Source organism: Ahaetulla prasina, chromosome 3 (genome assembly GCF_028640845.1).
Source record: "Ahaetulla prasina isolate Xishuangbanna chromosome 3, ASM2864084v1, whole genome shotgun sequence".
Classification (NCBI taxonomy): Eukaryota; Metazoa; Chordata; class Lepidosauria; order Squamata; family Colubridae; genus Ahaetulla; species Ahaetulla prasina.
The window spans coordinates 65,214,199-65,226,341 of NC_080541.1; the positions used below are offsets into that span (position 1 = coordinate 65,214,199).

The 12,143-nt window shown below is 35.5% G+C and overlaps 1 protein-coding gene across 1 annotated transcript in view; it reads right to left on the reverse strand.

Moving 5' to 3' along the window:
• The window catches only part of LOC131194873 (cadherin-19-like), a 93,594-nt gene extending 81,858 nt beyond the window's left edge, over window positions 1-11,736 (reverse strand). Inside the window, exon 1 of the mRNA XM_058176425.1 lies at window positions 11,580-11,736. The gene's annotated coding sequence lies outside the window, so the exon portion shown is untranslated. The remainder of the gene's footprint in view (window positions 1-11,579) is intronic.
• Window positions 11,737-12,143: the final 407 nt, after the last annotated feature.

Below are 12,143 nucleotides of genomic sequence, written 5' to 3' on the forward strand. Positions count from 1 at the left end.
TATTCCTGGTATGGCTACTGAAAAGGAAATGAATTATTCTTAAAAAGGCTATATCACCATTGTTAAGTGAATCTGGTTTCCCCATTCACTTTGCTTGTCAGAACATGGCAAACAGGGATCACCTGACCATGGAGATGCTACAATAGTTGTAAGTGTGAAAAAATCATAAGTCACTTTTTTCAGTGCTGTTGTAACTTTGAACCTTGACTGTTGTAAGTCAAGGACTATTTCTATTTTAGGATAAGCAACTGGAAAAAAAAGCACTCAGGAGCAATTTTGTTCAATTCCCTGACTGCCTCTGAATTTCATAAGATGGCAGCTATGTGCTAGTACTGCCTTCCAGATCACTAGAAAAGTCTCCAAGCCAGCCAGGAAATCACCTTCACCCAGTGGTGGGATTCAAATAATTTAACAACTGGTTCTTTGCCCTAATGATTTCTTCCAACAACCAGTTCGCCAAACTGCTCAGAAAGTTAACAACCGGTTCTCCTGAAGTGGTGCAAACTGGCTGAATCCTACCTCTGCCTGCACCCATCATTTGCTTCTAATGAATCATTCAAGTTGCACTGGATGTTGAGTCATGGCAACCGGATTTTATTTTCTTTTTGGTTTGAAATGTTTTGCTGCTTATCCAAATAGTTTCTTTAGTTTGACCAAGTTGATTAGAGGGATCTCATATATGTAATTTAATTTCCTTGCTTATATAGGCTTGTTAGGCTCCTTAGGGTCATTAAGTGTAACCTCCCTGGTGGACTTTCTGGGGATTGATGCAAGGGCAGCATAAAAAAAATGGGGGACAAGTTGTGTCTGAGGCCTCCACCTCTATTGATGAAAGGATTTTCCTCTTTCATTATCATCTTTTAACAATCCCATAATCCCTTGTGGGTGGAGTCTGGGCAACTGAATGGGGCTGAGTGTTTACTGGCCGGATGTCCTTCTGTAGCCAATGCGGAGTTATGTTCAGCAGATATAATCTCATCATACCCAGAGAGAGAGAGAAATCTGCCTCTACCTAAGATTGAACTCACAGCCTCCTGATGGTGAGGCGAGCACTCCATTTCTAGGCCACCACACCACTCTAAGGATTTTCCTCTTTAACATAAATAAATTTCTTTCTCATACCATCTATCTTTGCCTTCCAAAATGTGAACATTATGATCCAAAGAATAGTATCCTTTTTCTTCTTGGTGAAAGTGGACTGCTGTTTCTGATACTATGGTGTTGCTGATTCTGGTCTTGTGATGTTGGGACAGTATACCGTGTGTAAAGGCTGCTTGATTTTAGGATTTAGAACAACAACAGCACACAGACACACACACACATTATCAACAGCCTCCAAAGTAGATTTAGAACTTCCCAGCCCAAAGCCTTCAAGAAAAGCTATGTTTTTAATCCCTAATGGAAGGCTTGACTATAATGTATTAAAAGTAACATAAGCATAGTAAAAGCATTGATGGTAATTAACTTAGCAAATATGTGAATCTAGGCAATAATACACTATGTTCATATAATAGTACCCTCAGTACATTTCCTAACCAAATAATTCCTGTGATACAGCTGAAGTTCTTAAACTGGACAAATTTTTATACCAAGTTGGTGATTAGGAATTTTTTTTAATGTCAATTATAATTGTGTTAGTTCCAAATCAAGGCATTTTGACTTCAGGAAGTTTTAGCAATACAGACCTCTCCTGAGTACTAATTCAGTTATTAAATGCTGGAAGAAAGCCAAAATTCAATTGTATCTTGGTACTACTTAATCATTATTCATGATTTAATCAGGATACTGAATATGGTTTACATCCTTATTCAGATTTACTTATACATGCATTATATGCTTGCTATTAAAATTGTTTCCCACCATGAACATTTTCAACTAAGATTATTCAGAAGTGCAGAGTGTTGCTGTCTGAATGTTTTTCTGTTATTTCACATTATGAATAAGGAATTACCCATTTATATTTCCTCTATTTATAGCAAAAAATATGAAAAGATTGAAAGAAATTGGGATCAGACCAGATTTAATGAAACTATTTTTGCATTCAAGAAAAAAAAATCTAATCTTTTCCTGAATTCGGTTTATTTCCTGAATTCAATTTATTGACAAGAAACAAATGCAAGGAGAGGTAGGTTGGCAGGAACTGGAAGATTTATGTAGCATGATGTCATTATGGTTATTCATAAAATATTGTAAGGTGAAGACTGAAAATGGACACTTGGTGAAAGCTCAGTGAATTTGGATATGGTTTGCACCTGGAGAAGAAGCCATCTGAAACTGCTACTGACAGGCCAAACCACTTCTACTACTTACTTCAAAAATACTTTATGTATTTTCATATTGTCAGAAATGGGAGTAAATTTGAGTAAATCTTTTTAAAATTGAAGTTGTTTTAGGGTGATTTAACTAATCTTGCTGTTAGTCGCGAAGTCATATCCAACCCATCACGACCCCATGGACAATGTTCCTCCAGGCTTTCTTGTCCTCTACCATCCCCCAGCGTCCATTTAAGCTCACACCCACTGCTTCAGTGACTCCATCCAGTCATCTCATTCTTTGTCATCTCCTTCTTCTTTTGCCCTCAGTCATTCCCAGCATTAGGCTCTTCCTTCCTTCTCATTAGGTGGCCAAAGTATTTTCAGGATCTGGCCTTCTAAAGAGCAGTCAGGGTTGATCTCCTCTAGGACTGACCAGTTTGATTGCCTTGCAGTCCAAGGGACTAGCAGGCCAGCACCATAGTTTAAAGGCCTTAATTCTTTGGCTCACAGCCTTCCTTATGGTCCAACTTTCATAGCCATACTTTGCAACTGGGAAAACCATAGCCTTGACTACACGCACTTTTGTTGACAGGGTGATGTCTCTACTTTTTAGTATGCTGTCTAGATTTGCCATAGCTTTCCTCCCAGAAGCAAGCTTCTTTTAATTTCTTGGCTGTAGTCCCCATCTGTGGTGATCTTGGAGCCTAGGAAAATAAAAAATGTTACTACCTCCATTTCTTCCCCATCTATTTGCCAGGAATTGAGAGGGCTGGATGCCATGATCTTAGTTTTCTTAATGTTGAGTTTCAAGCCAACTTTTGCACTCTCCTCCCAACTAATCTAGTATTTCATAATACAAACCAAGATTGATGGAGGGATCATTTGGGATACGTGACATCATAACACATGGAGAGAATCATCATATCACTCATACCAGATGCATCCAATTGTGTGAAAATAAAGATCATTTGCCAGATATTATGGCACTAGATAAAAATGCAGTGAACAAATTATGAATTAAGATGAGATCACTCATGACCATTCCCTATTCTGAGACCCAGTCTATGTTCAGAATAGAAAGTCCTTTGGGAACAGTTATTATTATTCTAATAAAGCTGAGTCAGAAACTAACAATAAACTGAATGAATAAAAATTCTGTTCATGAATCATCTGTAAACATGCTAGTTCAATTGAATTCAGTGGATTTACTTCCAGATAGGAGTGTTTATATAGGATTAGTGTTTTGAGATACTTTGTCTAAACAGCAATTAAACTACAGCTAGAGGAAGCTTGATTTTATCCATGTGATTATGAATATGGATATAATATCTTTATCTTTTTTTACATATCTTCCTTTTAAAAACAGCTTTAACATATTTCACTCTAGTCAGCACATTCATTAATTTCTAGCCAAGCATTAATCAGTTACTTATCTTAATAGTCAAAAGGATTACAGTTTATTGTATAGTTTTGTTTCCAACATTGTTCTTAATTTCCCTTCCCCAATGCAGTGATTTTTAAAAGGATTGGATTCTAATAGATCCATGTGTACAGCATATAATATTATGGAATTATTATATCCTAAAGACATTTCAGACTTCAAAAAGGTTAACATTCTGATTTGTTTTTATTTTTGTTTGGCTCACGTACTAGTTCATATTTGACAAATTATCAAGAAAAATGTCAAAATGGACAATTATAAGATTGTTTATGGCAGGGGTGAAATCCAGCAGATTCTGACAGGTTCTGGAGAACCAGTAGCAGAAATTTTGAGTAGTTTGGAGAACCAGCAAATAACACCTCTGGCTGGCCCCAGAATGGGGTGGAATAGAGTTTTTGCAATATTCTTCCCCTGCCATGCCCACCAAGCCACGTCCACCAAGCCACACCACACCTACCAAGCCACGCCCACAGAACTAGTAGTAAAAAAAATTGGATTTCACCACTGGTTTATGGCTATTATTATTTTCTTCTGACAGGTTGGAAAATGCTAGTGTGCTTTTTCATTTGTTATTGCTTTGTGCTTAGTAATTAACCAATTCTTCCCCCAAGAATATTCAACCAGAAGATATGCTCACTTTTGGGAATTGTGAGAAGAGCTGAAAAGCAAGGATATAACAAGGATACAATGAGATAGCTTCCATTCAATTTTAAAACTAAAGAGATGTGTCACTTCACTCAGCTTCAGTTTGCAAATATCAGTTTGGGAGACCAAATAAACAAATAAGAGTATGACAGAGTGGAAAATCTGTGGAAAACCACATCAGTGCACCATGAAATCTGCTATTTTTAAAAGCATGTTATGCTCCTATGTTGAAAGGAGCATGATGCTGTGTAGTCTGTATTATGCTGGTTGAAAGGAAAGGCATCAAAATGAATAGAAATGATGCCTTGTCTCTCCATTCACTCCACTCTCCTTGGCCATAACTTGTGGAAACAGATTTAGAAGAGCAAATAACCTCTTTGATGAAGAATAAATGGAAATAGGCATTATTGTCTGGAAAGAGAAGGAAGAAAGGGAAAGCTCTCTAAAGCAGAGTTCAGGCTGTTGACTAAGAAAGGGAGGTTTATTCCCCTTCAGAATAAACAAACAAAGAAAAATAATGAATTGTCATTGGCAAAGAGATTAAAAGGAAGAGGGAAGTTCCTCTTCAGTGAACATTAATAGATCTGAATAAAAGAGCCTCAAAGAACTAAGTACATGGAAATGGTAGTAGAACTGACCTAGTTCTATTTACTCTTTTCAAATGACTGGTAAGCTTCATTGGTGAAGTTGTAGTGGGCGCAGAGTGCATGGAGCCAGATTATAAACAGGCTTCTGGATCATAAACTAGCTATTTCACATCAGCTACAGTGGCGGCCTGCTTTCATTTGAAGCTGTTGATCTTAATATATTTTACAGCCTTTCATCATTTGGGATCAAAGTCCATTTAAGTTCATTTCAGGATCCTCAAGCATTATGATCAAGCTCTGATCAGAGATTTATTAAATGTAATTGTTAAATTGACAGGCATAAGGAAAGTGCTATTTCAGTGCTCGCTTCATATTTATGGGAAGGCAGGATAGCGATGAGCGGTGATTTTTAAAAAAAATTAAAATGCACCTTCAGCTTAAAGAATAATGTTAGATATAAACAGAAGAGTTTATATTTATGTCCTTTCTACATGCTGTCTAGAAACTTTGTTTTATCTAATAACATTTTAAAACGAACCCTTTTCTCTGGTGATCACACCCACATCAACATTATGCAGAGTGCAGAATTCATGCTGGTTAGCCTTTCTAATCTTTATAAATAAAATCTGTGTTTTTTTGATTATTGTCAATTAAATAAAGTCTTTCACTTTGACATTCTGGATAAGTCAGTGAACCATTTTACTGTTTTCTAGGACATGTTGCTCTTGGGGTTCTGGCCAAAACACTATGATGGATCTCTTCCTCTACATTTGGTATAAGTAAGCAACTTGTTATTATGATATACACAACTTTGCCTGTTTTTTTTTCCTCCTTTCCAGAAGCACATTTCCCCCCTCGCAAATAAATATATAATATTTTAACTCCCTCTGCTATACATACATAGAGACATACCCACCTGCGGATACATGGTATTTTGAATTTTGATTTATCTATGTTTTATGTTTTATGATTAGACATTGATTAGATATTGGCTTTATGTGTACCAGAGCAGATAAAAACAGATTGGCAAAATGTGAGTACATCTGAGGGTAGAGGAAGATAAAGAGTAAATCCTAACAAATTCATACTATCTGGTACAATCTCTATAAAAATCCCCAATCTCTATAACAAAACACATCATAGCAAAGAGGGAAAAAGTTCCTGCAACAAATCATTCTTTATTAATTTTGATTTTAGAAAACTGTAGAAGATGTAGTTTTAAAACACCTCATTATATTTTTTTTGTTTTTTAACTATGGTTGAAGCTTAAATAATATTTCAAGTGATTTATGATAGTTTATGCTGGAGGTTACAAAGCATGACTGAACAAATTGAGGTATGATCAAAGGACTCCAATTAAAATAGCATTAGATTTTGAAAGAACAAGCTTAAATTGAGTTGAATGCTGATATAGTTTTAGTACAATATACATTTCACTCTGAACTTATGAAAGGAGACGTCTGTCTGTCTGTCTGTCTATATCTGTCTATCTACCTATCTACCTACCTACCTATCTATCATCTATCTATTTCTCTCTGTCAGGATTCCAAGTAACACCCCCACACAGGGGTGGGTTCTAAATTTTTTTACTACTGGTTCTGTGGGCGTGGGCGATTTTATGGGTGTGGCTTGGCTGTCATGTGACACTGGGCATGGTTTAGTGGTCATGTGACTGGGTGAGAGTAGCTTGGCCATCATGTGACTGGGTGGGCGTGGCCAATAACAATAAATAATAAAAATAATAAACAAAGTATACAAAACAATAAGAGGTACCAAAAACCAAGTTTCACACTTTACACACACCACAACACACACAACTGACTCACACACAATGTAAAAGCAACTGCACTTCACCCAAAAGGGCCCCTGCAATAAGCAGGAACCTCACAAAGCCACAAAAAGCTCAAAAACCAAGTTTCACACTTTACACACACACAACACAACAGACACACACACAATGTAAAAGCAGCTTCACTTCACCCAAAAGGGCCCCTGCAACAAGCAGGAACCTCACAAAGCCACAAAAAGCTCAAAAACCAAGTTTCACACTTTACAAACACACACAACACAACACAACAGACTCACACACACAAAATGCCACATACAGCTTTGTGAGATTTTCTGTGTTTGTGTAGTTAGATTGAAACACTACAGAAACACTCCAAATCTCAGAAAGCTGCACAAATATTTTGTTATTTTATTTAAATGTTTTAGATCTGGGTCTCCAACCTTATAACTTTAAAGTTTGTGGACTTCAACTCCCAGAGTTCCTCAGCCAGCAAAGCATTTGGCTGAGCAATGGATTCCAGGCAGATTTGTGGACTTCAACTCCCAGAGTTCCTGGGGAACTCCAATCAATTACATTAGCTGCAACTGATTCTGCCTTCCAGACAATGTAACTGATTGGAGACCCCGAAGGAAAGCGAGCCCAAAAGGAGCTTGTTTAATTAAGTAAGTGAGGAGGGGAGATTGGGTGGGCCAGAGAAAAAAAGTTTTTAAAATGCTCCTCTGAGGATCCTTGCTCAGCCACACGATCATCAGAGAGTTTTTTTTTCCTTTTAAAAGCCCCTTTTTGGCTGAAGAAAAGAGGCTTTTAAAAGTAAAACAAAAAAACAAAACAAAAAAATCCTCTGATGATCAGAGAACTGGTTTGGGGGCATGGCCAGCCAGCCATTACTACCGGTTCTCCAAATGCCAGCAGAGTTTTACTACCGGCTCTACAGAACCGGAGCGAACCAGGGGCAACCCACCAGTGCCCCAAAAGTATCAAAACTCCAAGGTGGCATTTTCCTCATCTATCACCTATCATCTATCTAAGGTATCTATTATGACCTTTTCTATGAATAATTCATTAATCAAGTAGCTAGGAACAGCCAATCTTAGTAAATAATATGCACACCATGCAGATAGTATTTAAAATATTTTAAAATGATGCACAATCATTTTATTTGGAAAAATGGATTTGGAAAAGGAATCCAGAACTGAAAGCAAAATAAAAAGGGAAAATAAAGCACCTAGGACTGATGGACAATTATGCATTTCTTATGCAATAGGACTTCAAAGAAGCCACCAAAAGAACCAAAACTTCACGAGGATACTTTTAAATAAATACAATCCAATAATTCAGCTATCTTAAATTTGAGACCCATCTCAGTTAAAATACCTGTCCCTTTCTGTTTGTCCCTGTCTATTTCTTCTGTAAAATATAACCATCTGCCTTCAAACAGCTGTCAAAGTATTTACATCTCTAGGAGTTCCTCACAATGGCAGGCCCAACATAGCATCTCTTTCCATGATGTCCAATAAGGGAAGAAATAAAAATTCATTCCCTCCCTATATATTTGTGAGCTTTCTGTTGCTTTAATCAACTGGGATATAGAAAAAAGTCTTAAATGACTGATGTTCTATAGAGAGAAAGAGAAAGAGAAAGAAAGAAAGAAAGAAAGAAAGAAAGAAAGAAAGAAAGAAAGAAAGAAAGAAAGAAAGAAAGAAAGAAAGAAAGAAAGAAAGAAAGACAGGCAGGCAGGCACATCCAGGCAAATTTAGATCCAGGTAATAGTATAGCAAGCTATTCCACCTTCTCCAATCACATTTAATATAACAATAGATTTGCATTCAAATGCCAGATTATCATTAACAGCTGGCATACCTGATCATTTTGTAAAATGTCATGCAGAAATAAACTGTGCTGATTGCTCCATTTCCTATTTGTAAAGAAAATAGATGCCTTTGGAGTGGGGAAAGTGATAGTGCACATAAAAACACATCCCATGTAAAGATTAAAGTCAGATTAGACAAAGATTGTGAAATAAAACTCTTTAAAGATTAGCCAAATTAAAAATGCCACAATGTTTTGCTGGTGATGGCCAAAACTGCAATCCTAGCATATTTATTAGGAATCATGAATAAATTATAATTCAATAATATTTGTAAGCCACCCAGAGTCATCTTGTAAAGGAGATGGGTGGCATAAAAACTTAATAAATTAAATAAATTAAACTTGCTACATAGAGTGGAATTTCCTTCATTGTAAGCATACACTGGATGCATTTGGGGTAATATAACAAAAATACCACAAGGTTCAAGTGATTCTTGCTTATTGTGATGTAAGTTCATACTGTAATAAACTGTGAAAATAACCTTGGGAGACAGGAAGAAGAGCCACATCCTAGACAACAGTCACATACATGAAATCTGAGTCCAAAGGAAAAGGGAGGGGAGAAAGCATTTCAGTAGAACCTCCCTACTTTTCTGGAAATCAAAGGCAGAGGAAGGGTGAAGAGCTTTCGGACTTGCAAAATTGTGTTATTGTAACCTTACAGCAAAAGTACTATTTGCATTCATGGTTTTGGTTTCATGGTCTCAGCTACCTTAAAGGTTGACATATACCTACACTACACATTACCTTGGCACTTCTTCCTATTGTAGCCCAAATTACTGCCCTCAATTTTCTGGGATCTACATAAGAAAGAAAGACTGCTGCTGGATCAAATTAGTGTCTAACTAATCCAGGGTTTTGTTTCATGAAATATCAAAGCAGATGCATCCTAGAAATTTGTAGTAAAGCAAAAGATCAAAGCAACAAGCAGCTATAGGATGTTGTCATTGATTCTGGTGTTATTTAAACCAGGAAGATTTACAGCCAAACAACCTCATCCTTCATGAATATATTTTCTGTCTAATTTGGTGACCGTTTTATTCCTCATATGGGTAATTGGGTAAATCATCACTTAATGCGTAATAACCAAATGGTAAATAAGCTTTTGGGAAGTTGGATATGTGTCATCAAATGAGGAGAAAGCAAACTGTTCATTCATGTGTGAAATATCTTTAAACAAAGAGCACAACAGATTCATTATGAGGGGAGATCTTTCCTTGCTCAGTTTTGGAATTTATAAATCCATTTATCAAGTATTGTACATGCTACTTCAAGTAAATGCATATAATACTTTTTTTTTACAATAAATAAGACATAATAAATGATAATAAATAATAGCAGGCTATCTCTCTGTGTGCATCTGTGTATGTGTGTTGTGTGATAGGAAAAACAATTTATTTTTAACTGCTCAAGGTCTGGTTCTAACACTTTATACTACTTCAGAAACAAATTTCTATTTCCCATCTATTCCCTCTGCCTCAAAAACAAACAACAACAACAAAAACAACAACAGACAAATATCTGTAAGAAGGAAATCACAAAACATACTGTTGCTCTCCCCCCTTGTTTTTTTTTTTTATTGAAAGAGTTTTAAAAAACAAAAACATTTTTCCCCCTTTTTTCCCCCCTCGCAAAAACCCTTCCCCTCCTCCCCGCTTCCCGGGTCAATCACAAGGTATTGTTATCTCTCCCCCCTTGTTTAGTCTTATACTCATATAAACTGGATAAAGACAAAAATGATAGACTCCAGACATCTTCTCTTAAAACAATAACATATTTTCCAGCTAAATTATTTAGGATTAGGCATTGGATGAATTTTGGAAAATATGAAACACTGAAGTTTTGCCATTGCAGTTAAACAAAAAACCACCAAACAAAAGAACAATGAGATTGTTCCACATGTGTTATAACACTGTTTTATCATTAAAGTATTTGCTTGAAATGTACAGTGTATTAGATTAGGAGGAAAAAATATTTAAAGAAAACAGATTGACTCTTATGTAGATTTCCTGTTCTGTTTGTCACATATACAGTGAAACATACTTCTGTTTGTTTGTTTATTGCACACAGTGATCAGAATTTTCATACCTGCTATGAAAACAATGAATCTGTGTAACCGTTTTTTTCCAGTTATAGCTTTGTTGTCAATGAATGGTTTAGAACTTTCAGAGGCAGTTGAGCTGAGAATATATTACAGTTTATTTGTAAAGCAAAATTCTATGGACATCTACTTTGAAGATATTTCCACTCAAAAGTGTTTACTGCATAATATTACAAGCTAGGTAACTTACAGAATTGTGTTTTGAATGTAACCGAAACTGGATTTTTATTCAAAATGTATATTTTGAATAGTATATAATAATAATATATAATAATAATATAATAAAAAATGCCTTTGGAAACAAAGGTGACTGGTTGAGTTTATATTTATGCCTGTTATACATTTTCATCCATATTGCATCAATATTGAGAATTATTGTTGTTGTTCAACCTCCTCTAAGTCAAAATATGATTTTATGAATAATTTCATAATTGCTACTTTAATTCTGATACTCTTAATTAATGTTTGTTCTGTTATACTTAAAAAAAAAGTCTATGATAGAAATAAAGGTAACCTCTTTCTAGCAGAATTACGTATTCATCATCCCATCATCAACCATGGAGTTATATACACAAATACATAACATAGTACTTGTGGAAAACAGACTTATTTTCTGAGTTTCTTACAAGGAAGGTAAAATACAATATTTTATACCTTGAAAATAGCATTGGAAAACACAACATATTTATATTCTAAGCTTAAGTACGTTTCTTGGATTTTAAAGTCACATTCTAAATAATTACATATTACTTGTAAGCAAGCATGTTTTTAGAAAAAAGGAGTTGGTCTTTCTTGAATTTTCATTTAAAGCTGGCTGAATTTTGATTTTCTTTTTAATTAAAGGCATGAACATTATTTTTTCCTTGTGGAAAAATAAATAAATAAAACTTACCTGTGGCACCAAACCCTCTAGCTTTGGGAAAAAATGAAAACAAAAATTGTTAATAAATATCTGATAAAGGGAAATAGAAATCCTTTTGAGTTCAGAGCTTTTGAGAGCTTTGAGAAGTGACTATTTCCTGCCAGTAAAAGGCACTTATGTTTTTGGGTTTGAAAACTCACAGTATGTCACTGGTTACTGCTTTCTATTTTGGGTGTTCCTCATAAAACACTGGCTCTTTTGTGTAAAGCATCATAATGCTTCTCTGATGTTGAGGTTGAACCCATAGTTAAAATACAGCAAGATAGTGTTTGTGAACAAAACACACAAATTTCTCTCTCTCTCTCCCCCCCCCCACCCTCTCTCTTTCTTTCTTTCTCTTAATGGGGAAAGGACTTGTTTCAAGTACATGAGTGTTAAAAATGTAATACATTTTTCATATGACTTTATATATGAATGGGACACAGACGTCATTTATAGATTAGTGATGAAAACAAATTATCAAGTTGGATCAATGAAATGGAATACGGGAATGACTCTTCTTACATTAATCAAATCAAATCAAACCTTTATTGC